This window comes from Rhagoletis pomonella, unplaced genomic scaffold (assembly GCF_013731165.1).
Source record: "Rhagoletis pomonella isolate Grant_MI unplaced genomic scaffold, Rhpom_1.0 Rhpom_scaffold_00004, whole genome shotgun sequence".
NCBI classification, from domain to species: Eukaryota; Metazoa; Arthropoda; class Insecta; order Diptera; family Tephritidae; genus Rhagoletis; species Rhagoletis pomonella.
In genome coordinates, this window is record NW_023458558.1 from 24,468,684 (window position 1) to 24,489,322 (window position 20,639).

A 20,639-nucleotide genomic window follows, 5' to 3' on the forward strand; every position below is an offset into this window, starting at 1 on the left:
AATACACCTAGCTAAAGAGTACATATTTTTAGTTTAAAAAAATTCTCATTGAAATTAGTTAGATACAAATAATAAAAAAACGTGGTACGAAAATATTTTTGGATCAAAGTTTTCTAAAATACCTTTCATTTGATGTCTATATTAACTTAGTTTACTTAAATGTTATAGAATTGAAAATAAGTGGCAACCTGCTCGACGTTTTGTTAACTTTTTTTATACTTTTTCACTTTAAATATCAGACCAAAGTATATATAACACCATTTCACTTTCATGAAAGGTATAAAAAATGTTATGCTATCTCTATTCCATCTCGTTATATTAGTTAAAGAAAAAATTAATTTAGCCCATAGTGCGTCGTTGGGTGGCTGGTTGTTTTTCGGTTGGTTTGGCTAGATTTGTGTTAGCTCGAACAGGCAACCGCAAAATATTTCAGCAGTTACTGGCATCGATGTAAATGGTGATGGTTCTTGTGTTGTGGTCGTTGTTTGTTGTTGACATTGTAATTTATTGGTAATTCCTTGGTGTAACATGTCAACTTCAGCAACCGGTTGCAAGTAGCAAACAGAAGCTGGTGGCAGCAATGACAGAAAGTATTAGAATTGTGTTTGTATTTGACTGTCTTATCAAAAAAAAAAAAAAAAACAATGAAAATAAAATGTTGCCAAAGTTTCAACTGGTAAGCGACTGGTAGCAAGACTTATTGGATGCATTTTAGTAATTATACATTTTTTAATGTAATTTTCAAATTAGAGAAAGAACGATGAAAGGCAGAGGGAGGCAGCCACTGAGATGGACAGACCAAGTGTAGAAGGAATCGGCTTCATTTGGCATTTCCAATTGGCGTCATTTGGCTCAGAAAAGAAGCGACTGGCGTGCTTTACTGAACCCGGCCAAAATCGCTTAGCCGGTTACAGCGCCAAATAAGAAGGAGTATTATTACATATACATATATGTAGATGGTTTCCTTACATTTTCGAACTTTTACATATAGACATGGCGCAATAAACAGGTGAAGTAATAAAACAGCTTTCTTTATTTATTCTCTAACATTCGGCTGCCTTGTAGTCAAATTTTAAAAGCAAATTCTTAAATACGGCAATTTCAAAATATTTCTTCTCGATGTACATAATTAAATACTTCACCTGGTATAATTCCACAGACTTGCCACAACCTTATCATTAAGGAGCTTACAAAAAAAAACAAAGAAGAAAATTAATAATAACTAGAGTGCCAGTTACTGTCGAAATTCGACAGTTTTTCTTGTTTTAGAAGCCTTGGAGAGGTTTTCTAACTTAACACGTAGCAAAACTTATACGGTACAAATTAACTAACCGGAAAATCTTCTGTTGGTCTTTGGAGGACCTCGGCAGGACTTGGAATTGACCCGATACATTCAAGTTTATCGATAAATTTCAATGATTTGATACATATCGATAGTTCGATGAATTTCAAGAACACTAAAATTCGATAACTCAACAAAAATCGTTAACTCGACCAATTTCGATAACTGTGAAATCCGATGGCTCGATAAATTTCGATAACTCAAAAATGTAAAAACTTTTGATACCTTTATAAATTTTTACTTTTGACATCTCCACATTTTTCGAAAACTATCTAAACATTTTGATAACTCGTTACACTCTGTTAAGACGATTAAATTCGATAAGCAGTGATAAATCGATAAGCTTATATAACCTTGAAATTTCGATAAATCGATATATTTTGAAAATTCCATAAACTTCGCTTCGTTAAACCAACCAATTTCAGTAGATCAATAATTATCGATAACTCTGTAAGTTGAAAGAGCTCCATGCATTACGTCACCTCGATATATTTCGTTAAGTCTATAAATAATGATCATTCAATAAATATCGATAACTTGTTACATTTCTTTAACTTGACAAATTTCGTTAATTCCACATGTTTTTATAGCTCGATAACTATCCGTAAATTTGGACAACTTAGTTTCTGTGTCTATATATTTCGACAACTCAGTAAACATTGATCGGTTTGAATAATTCGATACGGTGCGATAACTTAATAAGCATGGATAAATTTCGATAACTATAAACTTCGATGATTCGAAAAATTTCAGTAACCTTTATGGCTGATTTTATTTCGATTCCTATCGGAAAATTTCAGCTCTGTTAACCTAATTCTTATGTATTTCTCATTGTCTCCATTTTCGCCTTTATCTCAATTTTCGACTTTATCTTCACTTTTGCCTTTTTTTGTCTTCATCGTTATCACTTGTTTCTTCATCTTCATATTTATCTTTATTTCAAAGATTAATTTCAAATACGAAGTAAAACCAAATGAGAAACCGCTTAAATTGAATAGGTTGCAAAAACAACCATACACAAATATGGAAATTTTTAAACGACGATTTTCAACCAATTTCGAAACTATAAAAACTCTCCTCATCTACAGAAAATTACTTTTCCAACGGTGTTTTTGGATTTGAAATCGGTAGCTTTACCTTGGTCTTCATCTTTGTTTTTATCTTTCACATCTTTGCTTATATCCTCTCCTTTTTCTTCTCACGTAGATGAGATGAGGTGCGATGACGTGATAAGATGTGACGTGATTTTATGTGATGTGATAGGATGTCATGTCATGTGTTGTCATATCCTGTGATGTCATGTCATATGATGTCATACCATACGATGTCATATCATGTGATGTCAAGTCATGTGATGTCATGCCATATAATGTGATGTCGCGTGATATCGTGTGATGTGATATCATATTATGTGATGTAATATCATGTTATGTCTCTTTATATCATGTGATAAAATGTGATGTGATGTCATATAATGTGATCACATTCCATGTTCCGATTAGTATATCGATAACACTGTTGGTAACTGTGTCGATAAAAATACCGATAACAATATCCATAAACATATAGAAAAATACAACGATTGTAAGATCGATTAATTCATCGATAAATATAACAATCATCAGTATCGATTATTGTACATATCGTTAAAAATATAAATGACTAACTCGATAACAAAATCAATTATTTAATCGATTATTATACCTATAACAATATCCATTATTGTATCGATAACATTATCGATTATTATTATTGATTATTATATCGATTACAATAGTGGTTATTTAATCAATAACAGTATCGATAACAATATAGATTATTTTATCGATAGCAATATCGATTATTATATCGATAAAAATATCGAGTTTTATATCGATAACAATATCGATCTTCACCTCATCCTTTTCTTCATATTTATCTTTATTTTTGCATATTCCTCTCACCTTTACCTTAAAGTGTTTAAATTTACTTTGATCGTCGTTTTTGCCTGAATCTCTAGGCATCTTTGTTTTTGTTTTTATTCTCAAGCCGCTAAACCGCTGAGAACCGTTTCCATGTGCATTATTCCCCTTGAATTTGACAATTTACTCCCAACCAACCAACTGCCGCTAAAGCAGTTTCACTTCATAAATTCAAGAATTGTTCTTACTCTTTCAGTTACCCTACTTTTTATGTATCTGTCATTGTCTCCATTTTCGACTTTATCTTCACTTTTGCCTTCTTTTTTTGACTTCATCGTTATCATTTATTTCTTCATCTTCATATTTATCTTTATTTCAAAGCTTAATTTCAAATGTGTAGTGAAGCAACAGGCGAAACATGTCAAATTGAACATGTTGCAGCAACATGTATACACAATTCGAAAATGTTTAAACGACGGTTTTAGCCGTAAATTTCAACCAATTGTGAAATCATAAAAACTCTGCTCAACTACGGAAAAATGCCTTTCCAACGGTGTTCTTGGTTTTGAAATCGGTTCGGTAGAATCGCCAAACGAACGGAGACAAAATTTATGTTAGCGTATTAATATATAGATAATACCTCAAAAGGATGCTTTTAGTTTTTTTTTTTTTTGCAAAATTAATTGATGCATTTTTGCTACTAAACCACTTTAAAATTGCTAAACTACATCTGTAAAATTGTTCGCTTTCTTATTACATACACCTGTTTATGCAGCTTGATTAAGAGACGAATAAAGTTTTCCATGTTGATATGTAGTATTTCTGAGTGAAATAATTGGGGCAACTATGCCAACTATGTACGCAACTTATTAAGAAAATATTTCTCTAGAGCCATACATCAAAACATGCGAAGGCATTTGATTGAGATTAAGTTGCTGCATCGTTGCTGATGGGGCCGATTCTGATGCTGATGACAATGGCCATCAAGACAAGTGGAAGAAGAAAATGGAAGCTTTGATAGATACATCGACTGGCCGGAGCAACAATATTTTAAGCACAGCAGGAGAGCTATTCAAAACAAAATTAATGTCTAGATAAATATGTATTTACTATGCTTATGCTGATAGAGCAGTCATAAAGGATAGATGAATAGCAGAATCAGAACCACAATTCGAAATCTAGAATTTTAATGCTCTCACCCCTAAGATTGTTATATTTTCGAAAACAACATAAATTATGTTACATAACCCTATTTTTTGTTATTCTGAAATCACAGAATATTCAGCGGTCGCTCAAGGCGTCACAGTTTTCCATGTATTTTATATGAAAAAAAAAATTAAAATTTCTCGTACAAATGGTATAGAATTCTAGAAAATCAATATTTATCGACCAGAAAACACTATTTCTCATAAGGAGATGTCCAATAAGTATACCTAACTGTTTATGTTGCCATATTTTTTAATATATTTATATATTTACTTTTACTGGTCCTCCAAAAATTCCAAAAAATGCTACGGCGGTCCCATAAAAAATCGTTGGTATTAAAAATTGGTCAATTAAACAATTGGAGAGAAACAGAGTTTTCCGATCAAAAAATATTGATTTCCAAAATGTTTGTCTCCCAAATAAAATACATAGAAAACTTTTGGCGCTTTGAGCTACCTCTAAATATTTTGTGATTTCAAAAAAAAAAAAAAAATCGGACTTTGCTTTTTATTTTTTACCACCCTAATGTATGTACATACGTATGTTTGTATTATATGTACATATGTTTGTATTTTGCTCATTGCAGACAGAAACAAACTCAAATGCAACCAAGCACTTTGCTTTTCACAGCTTACGGACAAGTAGGGAATTCAAATAAATTACAAATTTCTGCAAATTCACATTTTGTGGAGTAATTGTATCCCTGCAAAAATTGTTGGACCATGTAGTCTATTTGTGGTAAATTGGAGTACTTACAAAAGTGTTCCTCTGTCATGCTGTATCGGACCAACTCGTGTCTCTGCGCCAGCTTATTGTTTGTTATCCGATCACTGCTCGTGTTTTAACGAAATGTCATTGAAGTTGATCATTTGAAAGCACATTTGCATGTCTGGCTGTAGCTGAACGTGTAGAAATGCTCGCTGTTAGTTCTTAGCTCCCAGTATGTTCGGGTTCGATTGCCATCAGAGGCAACATGTAATTTTTAATTTTTGGCTTGGTTTTTATTAATTTCGAAAAAGCATTTGAGAAGTGAAGAACAAAAGCGTGTACAAACGAAAAAATATAGCAACAATGCCATTGTTAATATGTTGGAGTAGTTTTGTGCTACTCTGATGTAATGCAGGGATGGAGTATATGGTCCTGCCCTAGGACATCGCAATGTTAATTGGACCATATTTTTTATATGAATTGTGGTTAATTTTGGAGTACTCCTTGATCCTTAGGGAGTACTCTTTACACGCATGCATGGCGTAGTCGCGATTTTTGCAGGGATGTACATATGTATGTATGTAGCTAACTGCGTAGTTGCCAAGCAAGGAGTAACCGAAACAAAATGGAGAGAGTCGGCTAATCATCAACGTATGGCAACCATCGACATCAATGCGGTTAACGCTTTTGTCCAGCAGCTTGCCATTCAAGCCAGGCATCCATCATACAGGCAGGCAGCCAGTATTATAGCAACCAGCATATGTACATATGTATGTTCGCCTAACTACTTAGTTAGAAGTAAAATTACGGGAGTCTCCTTGGCGCGTGTAGGCCGCCAACAGCGTGGAGACGGAAAGCTGGCATTAATAGTTACCAGGGGATTAAGTATGGTACTCAGCACAACAAAGTTGGCTTTACAAACACGATTCACTTAAAAATTCTGTTGTTGTGTGTATGTGTGCTTTGGGTCGGTAACGGGGTTAAGCAAAAGCGCACGTATTTCAACAGCCGTAGAACGTTTGTTGATGGATTATTTTGGCTGATTGGCTGACGACTCACTACTAACAGTAACTCTTGGGGCACGTGGCACGTCAGCAGTCAGCTAATTTTCAAATATTTGCAATTTGGCAGTTTTCTGATTTTGCTATTTGTGTTTCGAGTTCATGCTGTCAGCAAGCAAATGTCACTTGTGCAATAGCAACACAACGCTTGTGGGTGGAGAAAGTTGCGTTTGTGTGTAGCAAATGTTTACGTAAACTTCAATTAGGTAGCCTCAAGTGCGCGAATTTGGCATAAAAGTGCCACAACAAACACATAGAGTGCATGCACATACCGAATGCGGTTTGAAGAAATTAAAAGAGAAATTTAAATAAAAAGTAAAAAAAAAATAAATATGAAAAGCTCAATGAACAAAGAAGTCTAGACTTGTTTACGTTATGCCGACTTGAGTTGTAGAATGTTAATGAAATAAAAACTGTAGCTCTCGTTGGCTGAAGCACGTCATAATAAAAACAAAAAAAAATTGACAAAAGAGCTCTCATGAGAGTATAGCTTGACTATTTTTTATTTAACTTTTTCCGCATTGTTTTTTGAGTTATGACGCACAGCGTAAAAAATGATTTTTTTTTTGTACAAAAATTTAATACATTTGATACATGCTTTATAAGTTTAACAGTATTTTAATAGGGTTTTAAATGTGTGTTTTTTTTTTACCTGAAAAACAGTATGCAATGAACTTTTTAGAAAGTTTTTAAACATATTATTTTGCTGTTCTCGCATGAAGGGGTCCATTTCCATGTTCGCAAGAACCGAAAAACATATCAATATAAAATTTAAAAAATTTTTTTTTAAAGTTCATTAAATGCCTTTTTTAGGGCGAAAACAAGAAAAGCAATTCAAGCATTTAACTGTTGGGATCAATGCGATTTGTATTCAATGACACCTTCAAAAGTAAGCATTTAAATTTTTTTATGTATGTATAGATAATTTTTTTCTGATTTTGTTTTTAATACGTTCGATATGCTCTTACATACGTATGGCTCGATAACTCCTCGAAATCGCTCATGAGAATGGCGAAACCCGGGTATCGGAAATCTCAAAAATGTGCGAGCAGAAATCGAAAGCCCTCATTGAAAATGTTTGCTGGGTTTGAGCTTTTTTTATTTGAGTTAAAAACGCCATGGAACTTGAAAAAAAAAACAAACGCTTTTAAACTTTCAACTTAAAAGAAAAAAATTGAAAAGCGTTTCGGTTCTTGGAATCATGGAATGGATTTGTTCACGCAAGAACAAACAAAAAAAAATTTAAAACTTTTTAAAAAGTTAATTGCATACTATTTTCAGAGCAGAAAAAAATGAATAATTAACGTGCGCTATTTTTGAAGACCATTTTCAAGGTCAAAGAAATTTTTTTATTGACGAAACTATCTTTTCGGAATTCACCGTCTCAAAATCTGTAAAATATTTATTTATTTCCTTAGCTGTTCTTGTTCTTGGTTTTTGTTATGGAAAAAGGGTATTTTCCATACTGTATGACCATTTTACAACAAACGAGCGTTTTGTTATTAAATTCCGACAGACAGCACTCTTAAAAGCCGTTTCACACGATTGTTACTTTGGTACAAATTTGTGCAGTTTTTTTATTATGCCCGATTGGTACAAAAATAAAAATTGGAAAGTTGTCCCACGAATAGAAATTTTTGTGTTGGCCTGACTCCGCCTTAAGATTTTATGAACTGTGAACATGGCAAAGACTCTTTTAATCGCTACATGGCAGAGGCCGTAAATGAAAGTAACTTCCAAATATTGAAATCAAAAGGACATACATATCGTAACCTTAATTCACAAAGGCCCTAACCAACACTATTTTCAAAACTCCGTTTTCAACAGATTTTGGTACGATATATTAAAATACAAAAACAACGCCACTTCTGAAAAATTCCCTACGTGATTTTAACTGACTAATTGGGTTTAAATCTGATCTTTGGACCATGAAGAAATTAACGGTAATCTTAAATTTTTATATGATAATTGAAGTCGGTTTTGTTTTTTGCTAAAAAATGACTTCTTGTTATACATGTTATAATCAGTCTCATTGCGTAAGTCGCAAAATAGGCTACTACTGTCGTGCCGAACTAAGTAAACGACGAAAATCGTCGAAAACTATGCAGTGCTGCCAAGTTTTTCCGTTTTAATACACTAGTCGAGTCGAAATTTTAGGCAATGCCATGAAATTTTCGATACGATTTGACTCTCGAAAAACGACTTGCATTCGACACGACTCTCGCAATGAGGCTCAACTTTTTTTTTGATTATCCTGTGAAATAAAAAATTTGTTGGTTAGAACCTTTGTGAATTAAGTAGGTATGTATATATCAACTAAAATTGACCTGCCACTTTTTTAAATACCATTAGGATAATTTTTTTTTTTGCATGCCTTTTAAATGACTGCCATTTATTATTTTGGGCAAAAAATACCGACTAGATTTTTTTTTAACAGAAAATAATCGAAAATGGGTTTCATTTTTATTTTTCAGGCGCATTGATAAAAATCTAAGTGAATAGGCCCAATTACTTTGGAAAATATTACATACTTTCACACAAGGTTTTTGGACGTAAAATTATTGGGGATTCTTCGTGTTTTTGTTTTCGGGATTTTATTTCAATATGTATGGGATTTTTTGATACTTTTCGCATACTTCGTATTTTTTGGTATCTTACCGATATTTGTTACTGTTATGGTATTTCGGGATTATCGGGACAATTCGATATTATCGGGATTAATTCAGGATTTTCAAAACTGTTTCGGGATCCGGAATGTTTCAGGGTTTCGGGGCTACTTCGGTATTCTCTGGACTATTTTGGGATTTTCGGGAGTAATTCGGGATTCCTGGAACTATTTCGGGATTTCCAGGACTCGTTTGGGATTTACATCCAGTATTTAAATACATCAAAAATACGTAGTACTTGTGTATGCGGTATTTCGTTAAGGAGAAGTAACTATGTAAATACTTTTATACTCAGTATTTGGCCCTGTGAAAATATTTAAATACTTTTGGCCTTATTCATAAAAAAAAAATAAAATAGAGTTAAAGAGCTCTATAAAGTGACATTTTCACACAAATTTTCGATTTATAAAACAGTTAAAGCAGTGATGCCAGATTGTGGGTAATTTCCCTATTTGAGGGATATTTTGCAACAAAAATTATTAAAAGGGAAAAAAGGGACATTTCAAATAAATAAGGGATTTTCTTTTGATGCAGTTATTGTTGCATAATTGATCCAAATTTAAGAATATTCGACATTCTTACGTAATTAATCTTTCTGAAGATGTGATGTGGAATGAAATGGTATATAATTGTTAAAAAGTATAAGGACAATTTCGAAAATTTTCTGACGTTAACCAACAGAGAATGTCTGGCATCACTGAGTTAAAGTCTTCTTTATTTTTTTTTTAAATTAGAGTATTAGCCCTTAATGTTTGCGATATCGCTGGAAAAAACAGATGAAGATATGAGAAAACATCAGGTATGGAAAAAAATTAGCTTCGTGTCTTGTATAAGCTCGTTACTAACAATGAAAGAACACCAGCTATATGTATAACTTAATGGAAGAGATGTCCTCTATTTTAGCGTGCATATTCTAAGAAAACACAATGTGCCTATCCTGGGTTTCGCCCGAAAAAAAAACACCCGAAAATGTTTCACAAAGCTCGAGCATTCTACATACATATATGATCCCACATTGTTTAAGGGCAGCGCAAGATGAGTACCGAGCACCCCAACAAACCGCCGAGTGTTCACGCGGCTTTACGAAAATGTGAAACGACGAGAGATGAATTTATGAACAGAATTGTCGCAGTGGCATATAAAAGCTGCAACACAGCCTAAGGTCGAGGCCATGCAATGAGCGGCAAACCGGCGAGCGGCGCCATACAAAAATGCCGCTCAGCCGCTAAGAAATGCCGCTCAGTGCGTGTCCACTTACATAGTATTTCATATGTTTTAATTTTAAGCCGTTTTGCCGCTCATTGCGTGGCCTCGTCCTAAGAAGCCCAGAATGCCACAATCGGCCCATCTCTGACGGGCATATGGGTCAGAAATTTTTCACTTATAATGCGGATTGGAAGGCAGTAAAACAGTTCGCCAACATATTAACAAGTTTCAAAAAATTTGTGTTATTTAATTTTAGTTATTTTCTTAAAAAAACTATGATTTATACTTTAACAAAAAGCACAAAATTTCGTAAAAATTACGAGCTTTTAATTGGATTTCTTAAAACGATTTAGAGTATGCAGCTTTGAAACCAATTCAATTTAGCACTTTTAATTTTTTTTGCTGGAGGTGTTGCTCATTTTCTTCCATATAAAGAAATCGTCGTCAGGAAAAACAAATTGTCAAAAACCAACGGCAAGTCTTAGCTACTTTAAACTTAAACTTTATTCTGCTAAAATTTAACTGGCTACAAAACTGCAAAATCTGTCTAAGAAATCTAACCAATAAGCTCGACATTTTGACGAAAGTTTGTTTAATTTTTTTTTTTTTTTTTTTTAATATTGCACAAGTTTTGAAACTTATGTACATTTAAATGGCTTTTGTTAAAGTATATACAATATTTTTATAAAAATCAAATAAATAATAATTTTTATAAAAGTTAACACTGGGTGTATACGGGGTAACGGTTAATATTTTGCCTTAAAGCTGGATATAAATCGAACCAGTCCAACCCCTCGGCATGATGCAACCAACCGCATTGAATACCCTCGACAATTTTTCTTAAGCTTTTCATTGCAAAAATGCTTCATAAAGCACAAAGAGAGTTTGGAGGTGCAACTCATTTTTGCCCACCCAACTGCAACCACAAATTTATACACATACACATTTATTTCAAAGAATTTAAACATTCGCCCAACGGTAAAAGGATGAAGTTAAGGTAGTGCGAGAGTGCAGGCGGCAGTCGCCGGTTGTATGAATGCCACCGCGCCGCACCCTCAGCGCTGGCGTTTAACCACAAAAAAAATTACCGTTCTGCTGTTGGTAATCCAACTGAAAGAACCCCCTCTCTCATTGCTTATCATTTACCCTCGCGCGACGCTTCCTTTAGTGCATCGGTGGCTGCCAAATACAGAGTCATTGCACTTTTTCATTTCCCTCCCACATGCAGCAAGTCGCAGCAAATTGTGAATGCGACCACCACCGTCTTTTAGCTTTTAATAAAATGCTGAAAAAATAAAAAAATTATTCGAGTGCCAGCTTGTTAAATTTGATTGCAATGGCAGAAAAAGAGGATCAAATTCACCAGGATTACACATTAGGCATGATTACTTTGCTGTCGTTGATGTGTAACGACACAGAATGGGAGAAGCAAAGAGGGAGAACTTGCACCAAAATATGTTTAGGAAAAAGAGTCAAGCGTGCAAAAAAGAGCAATTTATATTTTAAAATGGAAATTCTACTTTGTTGTTGTTGTTGTTGTTGTCGTTTTTGCAATTCCTCATAAAGCACAAGGGTAAACTGGTAAGCTTTATCCTTGAGTTTCGCAAACGGATTTAATAATAATGCGTGTGTTTTTAGGAGTGAGCGCGAATGCAATTTACATCAACATTTTTACTAAATTTCATGAGAATCTATTAACAAATTATGGAACTCTCGTTATAAGTTTGTTTGTCAAATACAATAGTTACCACTAGTCGAATGCTAGTTAGTTAATAGTTAGCTACTAACTAGTCCCATTTCGTGCAGGGTAGTTAGTTACCAAATATTTCAACTTAAAGGCCTGTAGTATGCAGCTCTCAAGAAAAGCAAAAATTCCATATAAATGACGTACAAGAAATGGCTAAGAAATTTTCTTGAGTCAAATTTCCTTAAGGCAGTACGCAGTTCTTAAGAAATTTACTACGCTTTCTACTACGGTTTTCTAAAGTTTTTTTGTGAAAAAAGAGCACAAGGCAACCTAGGCTTGCAACAGAAATATATGCCCGTTCCATTATTTCTTGAGGAAAGAGTGAGGCAACAGGCTGTGAGGTATCAAAAATGTCAAAATTCCTTGGACACACACGCGAAATAATGGCAATTTTTTCTTGACCGTTTTCTTGAGAGCTGCATACAGGGCTTAAGAGCTGGTGGCAAAAAGTCCTACTACTAATTGGTAAGGGAAAAACTTAGTAGTAGTCCGGAACCACAAAGCCAGAAGCTTTTGCAAACAATAAACTCAAAAAAAACGAGCAAACGAGCCAATTCTCGTGTTTATCGCAGCAAAGCAACATTAAATATATAGTGAACTCAAACTTACGTACTCTCTCATCTGTTTACAAATTTATGCAAACACTTATCAACCAATAACAGCACACGGGCTGTGAAGCGTGCGGTAGTGACGCCAATGCCTTAGGAAATGGGGTTTCACTAGATATCGATAATATGATTATTTATTATTGCCAACTACTGCTACATATTTTTCATTTTTTTTTTCATTTTTACATACGTAAATGGTCTTGACATGCTAGATATTGTATACTGCTTGTACATACACATGTAAATACATACTTATGTATGGTTCAGTATTTTTACAAACTCATCGCATGGAAATTGCGAAAAAAGGTGAGAAATATTTGTTTGATTAATGGTATTTCTTTATGGGCATGCCTATAGACGTAATAATTTAATGATTTGGTAGATGCCTGTGATGTCAAGGCCTTGCCAAACACATTAAGGGGTCTATGTGATTTTTTTATTTTGAGTTCAATTTATTTTAGATTTTAATGGTTAAAAATGGGCTTAGAAACCATAACAACAAAAAACAACAAATTTTTAACAGCGCGAAACTTTATAATATGTCTCTTATGGACGTTGGAACGCTTTTATGCTAAAAAAAAACGTTTCCAAAAAAAAAAATTTTTTTTAATCGCTATGAGTGTAAAAATACAGGGGAAAATACAGCGAAAAATACATAAAAATTCGTAAAATACCCAATAATCATAATACAACATCACCAAATTTTTTTTTTTTTAATTTGTGGAAGGTGAGCTGCTTTCAATACCCGTTATCGTCGATTAGAAAATTACTTTGAAAGCTATGATCTTACCTAAACATCCAGTCTATGCACCATGCTAGACAGTATGCATCGGATCGTGAATACCTCTATTGTAATCCCGAATCCAAGCCCCCATTAGATGCTCCACCGCCTGACTGACTATGACGAGGTAAGAAGAACAATTACGCGGCTGAAAAACAATAAAGCTGTTAGAGCTGGCGGTCTACCAGCTGAGCTATTCAAGTACGACGGCGAGGTGCTAAATACGGTCAGATGAATGCATGCCCGACGATTGGAATTCATTTGAGCTCTGCCCAATCTACATCAACTATACGCCAAATATTGGAAAATACTCTCTATAAAAAGATCGACACTCACCATCTCACCATTTACGCCGCGACGCCTGAATCCCCCGCAAAATTAATACGGCGATACCATCAGCTCCGTCATCATTGGGAAAGAGCTCTCCGAGCCGTTGATACCAAACAAGGTTTCAGAACGGGCGACTACCTCTATCTATCTTTAAACCTGGATCAGATAATATGAGCCGCAGAATTGAATCGCTCAGATAAAATTTTTTTACAATTACGTACAATGCTGGCGTATGCGGACGACACCGACAGAGGCTGTGATCGGACTTAAAAAAAAAAAATTTGTGTGGTAGAGTCTGGAAAAAAAAACGTGGTAGATTTAAAAAAAAATGGTTTTGGATCAAACTTTGTATAAAAATTAAACATATTCTGCAAGGTTTCATCTAAATTGCAAACATTTTAATTCAAATCTAAAAAAAAATAATTTTAGTAGTAGAATAAAGTGCAAGACTGAAGTTGCTAAAAATTCCGTTGAGTTTTGGCAATTTTTTTCCTTAAGAGTGTAAAGCAGTTCCTTCCATATCAAGATATTTTTCGAACATATTTTTCTGCAACCTTGCGGAGTGCTGCCAGCTTTTCTTTTTTTCACATCACGATGATGCGAACAAGTGTGGCACGTTCCAGAAGCCGCTACTTGGGATTTGACGATTTTGACAATTCTCAAGTAAAAGTAAACAACGCTTTAGAAACTTTAGATGCATTGAAATTTTCTAGTGCTTTCACAAAAATCGCCACTTTTTAACATTTTCGCTATTAATCCTTTTTTATAAATCTTATATTTTGCAATTTAACACAATAAAACCATGTTTCCTGTCGAAAAATTGAATATTGAGAAAATTTACTATTTTACGGTTTATTTTATCCTGCCATTCTGCCTGTTGTTAGTGTTTAGTATTGGACAATTTTTGCTCTTAAAAAGAAGAAAATTATTTCGAGCAAAAATAAAACTACTCAAAAACGCGAATAAGTAGTAGATTTCATACCTTGTGTGGTAGATGTGGTAGATGCTCAAAAACGTGGCAGAGCTACCACAAGGGGCTAGAAGTACGAACTCTGAGTAGAGGTAGGTGGCGACCGACTACTCCCTATGAATGCCGTTGATCACTCGTCGGTACGTTTTCGGGTCCAGTGGTTGGTCGATGTAGGTCTGTAACGCGAGAAAGCTCGGAGCCGTTTTTAGTAAAATCAAATCTGTCTTTTTTTTTAAATTTTTTCCCCTCAGTGTAGGTTTTTAAGGTTTGATCTCGGAAGTTTAATGACGACTTTCGACCACTCATATAATTCGCCGACCACCGTTTGAGCCCGTGTGGGTGTCAAACGCTTTTGACAAGTCCAACAAGTAAAGTCCTCATCATGCCCGTGCTGGTGCCTTTCGCAGAAGCATGGACTGTTCAAAAGGACTGTTAAATGAACGGTCAAAAGACATATAGTCTCACACAGCCGTAGAAAAAAATTAAATAATTAAGAGTTGTATGAAAAACCAACACAGCGTGAGGTGTGTCCACAAGGTGTCCGTCACAACTAACGCAATCAGCAAGCCGTGTTGCCTATGATGCATTGCGGTAGCGTTTCTGTCGCAAGCAAGCCACATGCTATCCCACGAAGATTCCATATGTGTGTACTGTTTATGCATACGTACTACACTAGGCGACAAATGAAAGTGTACACCTTGTTCTAACATAATATTCATGAAACATTTTGTGCGTTAATTATTTATGAAATATATTTTGTTATATATCCAATATAAACCATATGAATTAAAGTTTCACACTTTAAATGAAGTTCACAAAATGTCAAAACAAAATAAAAAACAAAATTTAATTTTTTATTCGTAAAATCTTATTTCTAGAAAATTTTCGAGCATGCAGTTTTGCAACCCATACAATTTTAGGCTAACGAAGTGCAAGTTTCAAGCGGCTACAAAATCTCGTTGAATTTTGAGAATTTTTTTTTTTAGACTTTTTCCGTATAATCATGAAATTCTTATAAAATAAAATGCGGGAGAACGTTAGCAACAAAATTTCAAAAAATCAACGCCAGTTTCTTGTAAATTGCACTTGTTATATAAAAAACAAAAAAAAAACGCTAAAGCAATCTCAAAAAAAAAAAATAAAAAATTCTCAAAAATCAGCGCGGTTTTTAAGCTGGTTGAAACTTGCACTTTATTAGACTAAAATTGGATGGGCCACAAAACTGCATACTCAAATATTTTTTAGAGATTCTGAATAAAAATTTGAATTTTTTGAGGAAAATTTTTTGAATTTTTGTGAACTTTATGTAAAGTGTAAAGCTTTGATTTATATGGTTTATATTACAGAATGAACTATATTTTCATAAATAATTAATGCAAAAATTGTGTCATGAAAATAACTGTGAATATTATATTAAAACAAGGCGTCCACTTTCACTTGTCGCCTAGTTTATGTACACACAAAGATGTAGCCAAGCGTGACAGCTGGGAGTTAGAGGTCATGAACGACGCCGCGAACGTGAAGCTATTTCTTTAGTATATGTATGTACTATTATTTCTTCCTACGGTGGGTATTATACGCATAGGAGCTGTTTGTTTATTATTTGTTACTTAACTTTTTTTCTATGTTTCATTGTTTCTTCTATTCGTTTGTGTGCCTTTCGCTAGCTTCGTGTGCACCAGATTTTTAGTTTTTTACTTTTTGCCGCACTATAGATACGAATGTTTGATTTATTATTGATGTGACAGCCATGCCATGCCATGCCATGCCACGTATTTCTTGCCGCTTGTACTATCAGCTTTGTTCACCTCTGTCGCGGTGCTATAGAATTTGTTTATCGGCGGCGTTTCCTTTAACAAATTAATAACAATAACAATTCTAAAAACTTATCGGCAAAGCTTCCAAGCAGTGACTATTGACAGTGGAATTTCATGCGCTTATGCATCACAAAAGGAAAAATACTTAAGAGCAACAATAAAAAGAAACAGAAATGGCGATTCACTCGCGACTAAATCTATGCATTTTTAATAAAATTAAATGAACAATGAAACATCTTGTTAGCGGCGATTATTCTTCACACAATCTCCACCGGCTGGCTTTTTACTTTTACACACATACATGTACACTAAAACTCAATTCATCATGAATGTTTATGAGGTGAGGCGCGGTTTCGGGTATTTTGAAATATGCCAAACAAGGTCAATGTTAAATGCTTTTATTGTCTTCATTTATTGTAAATATAATAAAGTTTACAAAATTACGTTGTAATTTATTAATTGAATTACGTCAAAGCAGCACTTGGACGTAGCGTTCGCCAAAGCAAAACAACGAAAATAACTTGTTTGTTTACTAAATATGAAAATATGTAGTAAGTTGTGACTTAATGTTTTAATTATCAAATTGGCCTACGTGAATGTAAGAAAAAAATTTCGCTGTCTATTTTTTAGGGCAAAAAATATAGGCAGATTTTGACTTTTATTTTATTAACAGAAAATAATTTGTCATTTCGCATTTTTCTATTTAGATTTTTGGGAAAATAAAAATTCCAAAACTCTCGAAAGAGGTTTCGAGAAGTCTGAAAAAGGTCGCGAAGCCGAAAAATAATGCACAAGTACTAACGAAAAATCCTGACAAGTATCGAAAATAAAAAAAAAAAATCCTAAAGATGTCGAAAAAATACATACAACACGAAGATTGCTGAAAAATGCCCACAAGATATATGGAAATATTCCGCAAAAGCTCCGCATATAGCAAAACACCCAGTGCACCCAAAAGTCCCGAAAAATTTTAGAATGGTATCGAACAAATCTCGAAAAACCCCGAATCTCGAAAAATCGAATCGAAAAATCGAGGAATCTCGAAAATATTCCGAAAAGCCATACAAAAATTTCTGACGAAAATACCTAAATCGGGTGACCCTGAAAGATCCCGAAAAATTTACACAGGAAAAATTACGAAAAGTATCGAATAAAACAATAAGGTACCGAAAAAAAAATGTCGAAAAGCAAAACACGATGCATTACAATAAAACGCAATAAAAAAAATAAAACCCGATAAAGCCGTATTTCTTGTTCAATATCTGAAAGCAACTTTTTTTTTAGTCTCAACTAAACTAATATCTAACGAACTAGATAATGGAGGTATTTATTAACGACATCACATATTTGAGAAACTTATCGACTGATCCCTTAAAAAATATACTAGGATAATCTGGAAACCTAAATTTTAGCCGCTCTTCCGTTAAGCTTCGATCCAGCCATGCAAAAATTTGAGCTTTCCTCCAAATGACTCCAGAATTATGTATTAATGGAACACTGATCCACATATTTTTAAAAACAGTTCTCCATTTAATCGAAAAAGACTATTTAAAACCATTACACATACAACATTTATCTAATGAAAGGTATTAGTTATTTTAAAACACAAATATTTTTTAATTGGACTAATAACTGAACAGCCGCAGCTGTTCAGCTCCTAACCCATTTTTTATATGGGAAAATACACCAAATGCAAAAAGCAAAGTTATGATATCCGAAATGTTTATCAAAAAGGTCAGATGAGTTATCCACAATTCGGTTGCTCTCGAATACTTCCTGATGAGAATTTAATATGACTATGTGAAGTTTTGTACGACCGAGAAGCGCGCTCACAGAGAAATGAAAATTTTGGGGTTGAATTGACTTCTTGGGCATATTAGCAAGCAGAACAATAACAATTGTCGACTTTTCTAAAACAGTTAAAAAATGGCTGATTGTAGTGTACACTAGCAAATACCCGGCGTGCTTCACTGCACAAACATACGGACAGACAGAGAGACAAAAATTCTAAAAATTGTGGTTTTGGCTGATTGAAAGTTATACTTGTACAATGGAAAAATCCTATCATTCTCATGTTGATGGTCTACCTTTTGGTAAGCTTAAATATCCTTTGACTTACTTATATCTAACTGAGGTTATAGGTACGTAGAACTACCCTTACGTAACATAGTTCATATAAGTACATTAAAATTTTTGTATGCATACATAACATACCTTTATGCAAGTGCGGAAAATTATGCGCAGCAAACAATTGCCATTGTAGACATGTTTTCTGATTTCAAAACTGTCGATTATCCTGTAAAAAGAATAATAAAAATTTTTTAGAATATCTGTAAGACGCATACAAAAATAACATAATCAGCCTAATCGTGAGTTTCATTTTCCCCAAACCGGTTCACTTTTACCTTTTGGTTTTCAGGTATTTACTATGGGCGGAATAGAAATTTTCGGGTGAACTTTTTTTCGGGCGAAACTCAGGATATGGCAGATTTTCTTAGAAACATGAACATATGTGTAATGTGTATGTACTTATCTAAATATAAAAAATATGTTTATAATAAAAATATATTTAAAAAAAATTTCTCTAAGTATGCACCAAAGCAGGGGTTCCCAAATATCTCGACGACTGCGCCGCCTATTGGACAAATTTTCTGTTGAGTAATTCCTTTTTTATAAGTAATATGTTGGTGGGATATTAATTGCAAAATTCCAGGACAAGTGAAGTTAAATAAAGGCTTGCAAAAACTTTTACTTTCAAAATATTTAAGCGAAACGCAACCCACTTATACTCTAAAAAAAAAAAATAATAAATAAAACTATAAAATAAATAAAAAATTTCATTAAAAAAAAAAAACGTTTAATGCGCAAAGCAATTTTTAATCTCCTGCATCCATTCATTGAAATTATAGTTGTACATACTTTTCTGATATGGCATCACACAATTCCAAATGCATTAAAATTGCATTAACAGCTTGTGGCCATAGTCACCGCCAAAAAAACACGCTCGCAAGTAACTTATACGCATGAAAATTGCACGCGCACTCGCAGAGCTCGCCATATCACAAGTATGTGCATTTAATGGTTTTATTTACGTATTAAGCAGCCTTGTGCCTAAAACAATAAACAAATGAAGACAAACTACACAAGAAGTAGGTTGATGGCAAAGGGCAGCACACTTAGAGGTGAGAGGGATCAATATCGAAAATACTCGTACAAATGCGTCGCTGCAATTGTCCGTTGTCTGCTCTGCTCATTAAAATGTGTAAGTGCCTTTAAGTTGAAGTACTTTTGGGTCTTAAATCAATTAATACATAATTAAAATGCAAATGGAAATTTAAAAGAAGTTGAAAATACGAAATAATTTAGACAAAACTGTTGACAAATGCGTTTTCATAATGAAAGAGAAACGAAATAAAGAGAAAAAATTCATGATGAGTGTAAAAGTGAGGTTACATGTGACAAAAAAGTACTCTTCCAACGCATTTTGCTTTCAGATTGTAAAAGTGAAATATTAACCTTTTTGTGAAAAAAAAAAATTACCTAGATAATAGTAATAAATTTGATTTTCCGGATTTCACAGTTTCTATAATGGTGTGCAATCGAATAATGCTACCATCATTATTTTCTCCATAAAAATGACAAGGCACAAATGGATGGATACCTTGGCGACAAAGTCTCTGGGAACCCACACTCTGATAAAGCTATACTAAAGACCAGGTCCTCAATATGGGCTTGAGTAAAGCTCATGGACAAGGCATCAAACCCAAGATGACAGTCTGCATATACGAAACCATAGCCTAACCCATACTAACATATGCTGCACCTGTCAGGTGAAAAAAAATGGGCGGTGAGCTGAAAAAACTGCAAAAGCTGACTTGGATAGGAATCCCCGGCGCAATGAAAACTACGCCTGCTGTGGTCCACGTGGTGCTATTAAGCATAATGCATATCGCCCTCAAGAAAGAAGTCCTGCTTTTCACAGCAAAGCTCCCTTCAGGAGGAAAATTGGTGAATAAAAAGCTGATAAACCCCCCTTCAACTTTCAGTTTAATAGATTAGATAACTTCCCGAGATATATTTTTAAATTAAAGACCTCAACTTCGGCATGGCAGGCCGGACCAGAGAGTCGGTGCAGGGGTTTATGATTTGCAACGCAGAAGGCGCCTATTCAGCGACATATGGAAGCACAACTCTGCATTCAAAGACAGAGGGCTGGCCACAGAATTGCCTGAAGGCAGTGGTGAAAGAGCAAAGAGCAGGCAGCGTTCTTCGTTGGTTCCTTGGTCACGGTGGTTA

At 34.2% G+C, this 20,639-nt stretch overlaps 1 protein-coding gene across 8 annotated transcripts in view; it reads right to left on the bottom strand.

Annotated features, from left to right (window-relative positions):
• Positions 1 to 20,639, bottom strand: part of LOC118737312 (G protein-coupled receptor kinase 2) — a 255,458-nt gene that overhangs the window by 181,211 nt on the left and 53,608 nt on the right. For 7 of the 8 annotated variants that reach the window (XM_036467736.1, XM_036467738.1, XM_036467735.1 and 4 more), the window contains one exon: positions 18,558 to 18,639. The exons of the other annotated variant lie outside the window; for it this stretch is intronic. The gene's annotated coding sequence lies outside the window, so the exon portion shown is untranslated. The remainder of the gene's footprint in view (positions 1 to 18,557; positions 18,640 to 20,639) is intronic. 8 annotated transcript variants of the gene reach the window in all.